The sequence below is a fragment of the Henckelia pumila genome, chromosome 3 (genome assembly GCF_033568475.1).
Source record: "Henckelia pumila isolate YLH828 chromosome 3, ASM3356847v2, whole genome shotgun sequence".
NCBI classification, from domain to species: domain Eukaryota; kingdom Viridiplantae; phylum Streptophyta; class Magnoliopsida; order Lamiales; family Gesneriaceae; genus Henckelia; species Henckelia pumila.
Genome location: NC_133122.1, coordinates 32,141,002 through 32,150,471, shown reverse-complemented (window position 1 = coordinate 32,150,471; position 9,470 = coordinate 32,141,002).

Genomic DNA, 9,470 nt, shown 5'->3' with positions numbered 1-9,470 from the left:
CCTTATTTTGAGACGCTTACATGTTCTGTAAGTCGTGCACTCAATGCCAAAAGACAGGTAATATCTCCCATTGTAAGGAGATGCCCCAGCAACCTATTTTAGTTTGTGAAATCTTTGATGTTTGGGGCATCGACTTCATGGGGCCTTTTCCTAGTTCATATGGGTATATATATATATTGCTTGTTGTGGACTATGTCTCGAAATGGGTGGAAGCAAAGGCCACTCGTACTGACGATTCTAAAGTTGTTGCAGAGTTTATCAAGCACAACCTTTTCTCTAGGTTTGGGATTCCATGAGCTATCATCAGCGATAGAGGCACACACTTCTGCAACCGAACTGTGGCTAGTTTGCTTAAAAAGTACCATGTGACGCATAGGATCTCCACTGCATACCATCCACAATCCAACGGTCAAGCTGAGGTATCGAACAGAGAAATTAAATCTATCCTAGAAAAGACCGTGAATCCGACAAGAAAGGACTGGAGCTTGCGTTTGGATGATGTTTTGTGGGCGTATAGAACCGCATTCAAGACTCCGATTGGAATGTCTCCATATCGGATGATTTTTGGAAAATCATGCCATCTGCCAGTGGAATTGGAGCATAGAGCCTATTGGGCTATCAAAAACTTTAACATGCAGATGGATGAGAGTGGCGAGCACCGAAAGCTGCAGTTGCAAGAATTGGAAGAGATCCGCAATGATGCTTATGCCAGCTCCAAGATTTACAAGGACAAAACAAAGGTCTTCCACGACAAGATGATCTCTAGACGGGAATTCAAAGTCGGTCAGCAAGTTTTGCTCTATCATTCACGACTTCGGTTGTTTTCAGGTAAGTTACGTTCACGTTGGAATGGACCGTTTGTTGTAACTAATGTCTTTTCTCATGATGCAGTCGAAATTCAAAGCTTGGACACATCCAAAACATTCAAGGTGAATGGCCACCGGCTTAAACGCTACTATGAAGGAGTCCAAGCGAACGTAGGAGGAGACGAGCATGATATCACTCTAGATGCTCCGCCAAATGTCGACTAAATCGCGGCAAGCAGTCGAGCTATAGACTGACTGTAAATTTAGCGCTGACTGGGAGGCAACCCAGTGTTTCTTTCCCTTTTGTTTTTATTTGCTTTTATTGTTTTTTTGGTTTATTTTTGCTTTCTTTTGTTTTTCGGAAAATTTTGGAAAATTTTATAAAAAATATTTTTTTTTAAAATTGTGCGCTCGATCCTGCGTACTCACGCGATCGAGCGCACGTTTTTCCCCTAGTTCTCTGCCCGAATATTTTATAGGGCGCCCTCAATCCTGCGTACTCACGCGATCGAGCGCGCAATTTTAACAAGTTTTCTGCCCGCCTATTAAATAGCGCGCTCGATTGGACGTACTCACGCAATCGAGCGCGCTCCCCTGTTTGTGATAAATTCTTTCTTTTTTTTTCTTTTCCCTCATTCTCCCCTCACTCATCTCCTCGGCTCCCTAGAACCCTAAACCCCTAAAAATTCGTTTCTTTCAAATCTCACTTATTGTGCTTTATATCTTGCAGGCATCATTCCAAGGCTTGGAATCATCACTCCTCCTCTCATCTCCACTTCTCAATCGCCTTCTTTTGCTCAGAAACACCAGAAATTTTGGTGCCCGCCAAGTGTTCGATAAATTGCCCCGGTCAAGTTTCTTGCTCTTCTCACACCATTATGGGCCCGAAACGCACTCGAGAGCTCGGTGAATCTTCTCGCCAAGGAACAAGGGATGCCCACGATTCACTCAACTTTTCCGGCCGATTCGTAAACCAAGCGGCTCGATAAAGGTACGATCATGCGAAAACCCATCGCTCCCCTATTACTGAGAGGGGTTTTGATATAGCGGCTTACGACAGCGATGTGGCTAACCAAGGCGTGAACAGTGGGTGAGAAAAATTTTCTCAACAACCGTCTCCGGCTATTGTCCCTATTGTGAGGGAATTTTACGCTAATGCTGCGGAGCGCACGGATAGTAAGGCCTTCGTTCGAGACATTTTGGTTTCATATGCGCCCCAAGATCTGAATAGCCTTTTGGAGACGCCCGACGTCGATGATAGTTTGTACCAGAGCATAGCCTTCACCCCGGATTTGCACGAGGTCATTCAGCAATTATGCATGGTAGGGGCTGCCTGGCAGGATCCTGTTACGTTCAAGTGCTTTAAAGAGAAATACCTACTAATGGATCCGGCCACTTGGTATATTTTTGTAGCCTGCCGTCTGACGCCCATTTAACACACGAGTGAAGTGCATATTGAGCATGCCGTGCTCCTCTACGCTCTTGATCTTAATCTATCGGTGAATGCGGGGCGAGTGATTCACGCACAGATGAGGCATTCCATCACTACCAAGACGTCAGCTCTTTTCTTTTCGATGATCATCACGCAGCTGTGCTTGCGCGCCGGCGGCCGGTGTGCCACATAGACCCAACGAGGAATGGTTACCACCAATGCGCCCAATTGACAGCGCGACTATCAATTCCAAGAGTGCATATCGAATGAGCCAGTTCACGGTGGACGATCAATTCGTGCCGGTCCCCGATCCACTACGCCCTCCACCGCTCCCCCGCCGAACTACTACTTGTCACTGTTCGAGCGTTGGCCCACCAGACTCAGTATCAAAATGCCTTCAATGCCGTTGTGGCCTCAAATTTTCAAGTCCTGGACTATATTTGTTGTGGCATGTCTGACAGCCTCGGGATCGACCCTGCCATGCTTCCACCGTCTGTCCCATTTCCACAGCCTTCCGAATTTCCAGGCGCCGATCCTGTCCCTCCTCCCGAGCATGAGAGGAAGACGCAGCTGACCATTAAACCAGGGAAGTTCCGTTTTAGATTTTTGCATCTCATTCTGTTTTAGTTGTTTTGTTTGTGTTTTGTGTTGGAATGCAATGGGGACAATGCTTTGTTTCAGTGCGCGGGGGGGGGGGGGGGGGGGGGGGGGGGGGGGGGGGGGGGGGGGGGGGGGGGGGGGGGGGTGGGGGGGGGGGGGGGGGGGGGGGGGGGGGGCGGGGGGGGGGGGGGGTACATTACATTACATTTGCATGATGAGTGTCTTGGTTGTTGGTGTTTCGTTTTTTGCATTTCGTTTGTATGTTTGCGTCTTGTATGCATGAGTTGAGGATGAAATTGATAGCCTATGACGAGGTAGTTGAAAAATAATGAATTTTTTAAAAAAATTTACTCTTGATTGGATATGAGAAACCGTAGGTTTTTTGTTGAATATTTCAAGCATACTTGTTTAACCGGTGAATTGTAGCGATGTATTAGATATTGTGGATGTCTGTATAGGTGTTTGTGGAACTTGATAGTGCTTAAATTTTGATGATCTCTTTGATATGATATGCACTTTCTTGGGCGCACATCAAAATTTTTTGTTTTATGAAAAAGAAAAAAAACATTTTTTGGAAACCAATTAACTCCATCCGGGTTGCGAGCAAGATGTTTGAAATTCTATTCATCTTGTTTGTGGCTGAGTATGCGGATTACATGGGGTTAATCTTTTGAGAAAAAAATAAATAACTTTTAATTCCATCCGGATTGTAAGCAAGGAATTGAAATTCTAATACCTTGCTTATGGTTAAGTCTGCGAGTAAAATGGAATTAACTAATTTTTGAAAACGTTTTGAAATCACGATTCCATCCGGGCTTGAAATGTGAATGACATTCTATTCATTATGTAACACCCGAAAAATTTCAAAGCGTAAATCCGCATGCATAATTAGGAGAAATTAATTATATTAATTTTTAAAATGAGGGTTAAATGTATTTATGTGATATTATGTAATTTATATGTATGATTTAATTTATTTTAACATTTAACCCATGATTATGGAATTTCTAGATTTTTGAGAAATTAATTGTTTTGATCGCGTAGACGGGACCGTGGACGAACGAGATACCAAAAATTCTTAGCCAAAAATATTTTATGAGTTTTATGAGCCTTAAAATAATATTTTAAGTTATTTTGTCAAGAAAATTTTAGTATTTAATTATATATTTATTTAAGAATTTATTTTTTGACCAAAATAAATCATTTTAATGACTTTTATTGATCTTTTAAAATTTTTTAATATTATATTTCGGGATTTAGGAGTTTGATCAGATTTTAATTTTTTTATTTGAAGTTTTAAAGTTAGATTATATTTAATTAGTTAGTTAGCTAGCATAATAATTGAGGTTGTACCTCAATTATTCTTCCTAACCAACCCCACACCCCACTACCAATCTCATCAACCGACACCCATATCCCCCACCTCCATTCCTACGCCTTTCAGCAGAAAACTCATCCTCCATAGCCGATCCTTCATAGATTGTTGGTGTTTTTGGTCCGTTCGTCGTCCCGGAGCCCCGTAAACGCATCAATCTTCGTTCAATAATTATCAAGGCATGTATAAAACTTTTATTTGGCCACCATATAAGCTATTATTCATGCATAAGATTTTGTTTCAGAAATTTCATTGATTAACGATTTTTAGTGCAAAGTTGAATGAATTATTGCTTGTTGTTGGTGATTCACGTTCATGAGCATATATTTCATAGCATGGGTCGGTCCAGGGGCTAGGACTCGGTCAAGGGGTGTCCTAGGGTGCCTTAGGGTCAAGCAGGGTCAGCTGGTTCGGACTGGTGTGGGCTGGATTTGGTCTGATGCAAGGGTTGGTCAACAGGTGGCAGTTTAGAGTTCTGAGGAAGAAGACTTCGTTCTCCTTCCTCGGGACACCATTTTGAGTGAGGTTTGTTGGATTTGAAATCTTTAGATGTTGGCTAAGATTGAGAGGTGGTTCGTGGCCTTTGGTTGTCTGAGTCGTCCGCACAAAGCAAAACGCTGGGACTGCTCGCGTCTGCACGCGAGCCGAGGATGGGGCGACTTGCAGGGATTCGTTCTCCTTCGTTAGGACTCCGTTTTGGCTGGTTTTTGGCTTTTTGAAAACGTCTTGAAGTACTCTAGGTGTATATGGTGGAGCTCTGACCGGTGGATGGCCGGAGCTGGCCGGCAGCAGGCCACAAAGCCTACTGCTCGCACGGCCGAGAAGAGAGGGAAAGGGGGGGGGGAATCGGGTTAGGTGCTAGGATGGGTTTCCGGGTCGGGTCAGGGGTCCGGGTCAGGTATGTAGGGTCTAGGGTCTAGGGTGGGTCAGGTTGGTCCGGGTCCGGGTTAGGTGGGCCGGGCTCGAGTATCTTAATTTTTTAAGTATTTAGTGTTTTGATTGGTTTTTGGGCTAATTAATTAGAAATAAAATTATTTGGGCCTCCAAATAATTTTATTTGGGCTTTAAAAATTATTTTTAAGTTAGTCCAATGATTTTTATGGGCTCGTGGGCCCATAGGAATTTTTGGGCCAGTCCGTGATTTTATTGGGCCAGTACAGGAATTTTTATGAATTAATTAGTTAATGGGCCTAAATATTTTTATTTAAGCCCAATAATATTTAAGTATTTTATTTTAGTAAAAATTATAATTTTTAAAATTATTTATTTAGTTATGGGCTTTAAGTTAATTAGTGGGCTTTAAGTTAGTTAATGGGCTTAGTAGAGAGACCAGCAGTCTGGACCGAACCCATGAAAAATCCCTAAGTTCGAAATATATATTTAATTATTTTAGTGCTTGAAAATATTTTAAGTATATATATATATATATTATGACAAATCAATTAAATATATATTACCGACAAATTTTTAGTACATGCATTCATGAAATTTTATATGATATGATTATGATTATGATTATATATGAGTTGAGCAATAAAATATTTTATTGATGGAAATTGAAGTAGTGTGACATACGGGTGGGTATCCACCATATGATATATGATTTATGCGGTAGTTTACTACCATAGGAGGTGATTTATCACCGCCACGTACGTTGGTTCAGGAGGCTGATCAGTCGACACAGATAAGCGTCACACTTATGGATAGGACCATAGACTGTTTCAAAAAGATATCATGCTCAACTATGTTATGTATGATGAAGAAAGATGATGTTTATGTTTAATATTTATGATTCAGCAGTTAAGTTATGAAAAATGTTTACATGCGTACTCATGTATCATGTATATGTATTAGTATGATTATGTGATGCATTATTTTAAACCTTGATATCCAAGTTTAGACATGTTGAGCCCCTAGGCTCACTACGCTTATATGGTGCAGGTGAGTCAGATGTTACTTTTGTAGCTCCTACTGGTGGTGAGGATGTATGAGCTCACAGAACAGTGGCCCCGTGACCGTTGCTATTTTTAGATGATGTTTTAAGATATTTTTATTTTTATGGTGTTGAGTTTTTAAATAATTTGCATTCTTCTACTTATTATTTCCGCATATGAGAATTTCAAACATGTACTACTTACTATTTTTGTTTCATGCATGAAATCCTTTTTAATTATTTATTTGTTTATTATTATTTAAGTTACTACAAAAAAATAGTATTTTATTTTAAATGTGATACATATATGTATGGGCATATATGTATTGATATTATTTTTTTTTTAAAAAAAAAATTTCCGCTTTTAAGTTTAAAGAATTATATCATAGACGTTTCAATTAGTATCAAAGCACGGTCCTTGGAGGGTGTCCATCTGCCACGTGAAGCTCAGAAATCTCACTATCGGTTTGTAAGTTTTAAATTGTTTATCTTATGATCTATAAGATGTTGGAACACGCGTTCTCTGATCACACGGATGTGATACCCGGAGCAGCGGAAGTTTAAAAATTTTATTTTTCGATATGGAACGATTCCATATCGTGGGTACTAAATCATAACGATTAAAATTGTTGCAAGTAAAATATATAAATAATTAAATATTTTATCTATTCAAGCAAAGGCTTGATTATGGACTCCAACAGAATTTAATCTGCTCTTCTTGTAAATCCCGAGAACCGATGACTATCACGATCAACCTCCGGAATTAAGTCCATGAACAGAAAACAAAAACCCTCTGATTGATTGCACTAGAAATCAATCAGATGTTTATCGAAGAGAATAAACAGATTTGATCTGTTAATTAAGAAAGTGATTTTTCAGAAAAATCACAGACCGAATTTTCTCAAAAGGGAGAAGGGAATTTTCGAAAAATCCCTTAGAAATTTTATGTAGTGTTCGAAAATTGCAAGGAGGAATTAGTGAGAATTTTGAACCTTACATATGTATATATATATAATTTCTAGACTAGATTAAGTTATAATTATGTTAAGACTCTAACTCCTTAGGGCCCATAATCCATAACTTAAGCCCAACAAGCCAAGCCCGTTATTATAGAAATTAATATAAATGACTCCGATTGATAAATCGATTTCACCAATGTGCACAGAAACCATTTTTGCACCTTTTAAAGTCAAGATAATTTTTCTGAATCCGAATTCAGTGATTTCCAAAAATGCCCATCCCTATGCCATTTTAGGAAATTTCACTCCCTTTTAGTTAAGAAGTCCAACTTCTCTTTCATTAAATTTAACTCTTTAAATTTAACTATCTCAACGGGGTTTAGTAATCCATTACTTGTGTGACCCTCAATGGTTCAGGGATACAGCTAGCCGTGAGCTCACAACTCCTTGTGACTCGAAACAACAATTTCCGACTTGCCCAACGAATCATGGTAAGAGCGTCTAGCAACATCGCCCCATGATTCCCTAGGTATCACTGATAGCGCCTGCAAGAACCAGTATATTTTGGTTAGTGTACAGTACGGTCCCTTCATCCATATATCCCGATCGAATCAACAACCATTGGTGCATAGAGAGTCGTTCGAGATTCGATAACTATGCATTACATCTTGGAGATCAAATAGTGACATCGCATGTGTTACTAGGAAACCCGAGTAACATAAAACACATCATGTACTCTGACCAGAGATTCGTCACACTAATATCTCATCAGATCGCATAGGATATCCACACTCGCAAGTATGTGGTGAATCCTTGACAACAAAGCATCGACTCCTATATGTGTCGTAACTGTACCCAATCCCGACACCTGATGACCCCAATAGAGTCGGTAAACGAGTCAAAGTACAGTACTAGCATATAGAGTCTCAATGATGTTTCAAGTAGTAAGGACTAATGGTGTACAACCAAAACCGCGGACTTTATCCACTCGATAAGTGATAACCACTTGGAAAGTCCGAATAAGGTAGTTCGATCATTCATCATATGAATATCCATTTGCATGCTTTGAACATCTCCATGTCCATTACCAATGAAACGTGGTACTTGGCATCACAAATGCTAGTCTCGATCTCGAGCGATCCTTATCCTTATTAGCGGATGACTCAATTGACTAGGAACTGTTTAGAATATACAGTGACTATAAGATGTGTTTCATAATAGTGATCTCTCTTTATTCACTATCTCATCTTATTTACACTATAGTATATTCAAGGTCTTTATCAAAACATCAATAGTATATCACAATATAACAATATGAAGAAAGACAAAGAAAATGCCATTAATGAATGTAAATTATATTAAACAAAGATTGTTTATACATAGAGTCATAAAAGCCCTTAGCCACAAGTTGGCTAACCGGGCACCCACTCTTTCAATCTTCCACTTGCCCTAAAGCCAACTAGTCATACTACGTAATCCCATTGATTCGCGATGTTTGTCAAACAATGGTCCTGGCAAGGGCTTAGTAAGTGGATCAGCGATATTGTCTGTAGAGGCCACTCTCTCGACAGTGATGTCTCCTCTTTCCACAATCTCCCGGATGATGTGGTATTTCCTCAGTACGTGTTTGGATCTTTGATGAGACCTTGGTTCCTTTGCCTGAGCAATGGCACCAGTGTTGTCGTAGTATACCGGAACTGGACCAACAGCTTCAAGAATTACGCCCAACTCTTGGACGAAATTCCTCATCCAAACGGCCTCTTTAGCAGCAGCTGATGCTGCAATGTATTCTGCCTCAGTGGTGGAATCCGCTGTGGTGTCCTGCTTGGAACTCTTCCAAGAGACAGCACCGCCATTGAGCATGAATACAAATCCAGAGGTTAACTTCGAGTCATCTACGTCGCTTTGGAAGCTAGAGTCGGTATAGCCTTCCAATTTCAATTCTCTTCCTCCATAAACCATGAACATATTCTTAGTCCTTCTCAAGTACTTAAGAATATCCTTCACGGCTTTCCAATGCATTTGACTGGGGTTGGCCTGATATCTGCTCGTGACACTCAGAGCAAAGGCTACATCCGGTCTGGTAGATATCATCCCATACATAATACTACCTATGGCTGACGCATATGGTATGTGTGTCATTTTCTCTATCTCTTCGTCAGTCTTGGGACACATAGACTTGGATAGAGAAACTCCATGACACATAGGTAGATGTCATCTCTTGGACTCATCCATAGAAAACCTTTTCAATATGGTGTCAATGTAGGTTGCTTGAGTGAGTCCTATCATTCTCTTAGATCTATCTCTAGAGATCTGTATCCCTAGAATATAGGATGCCTCACCCAAATCCTTCATCGAGAATCTA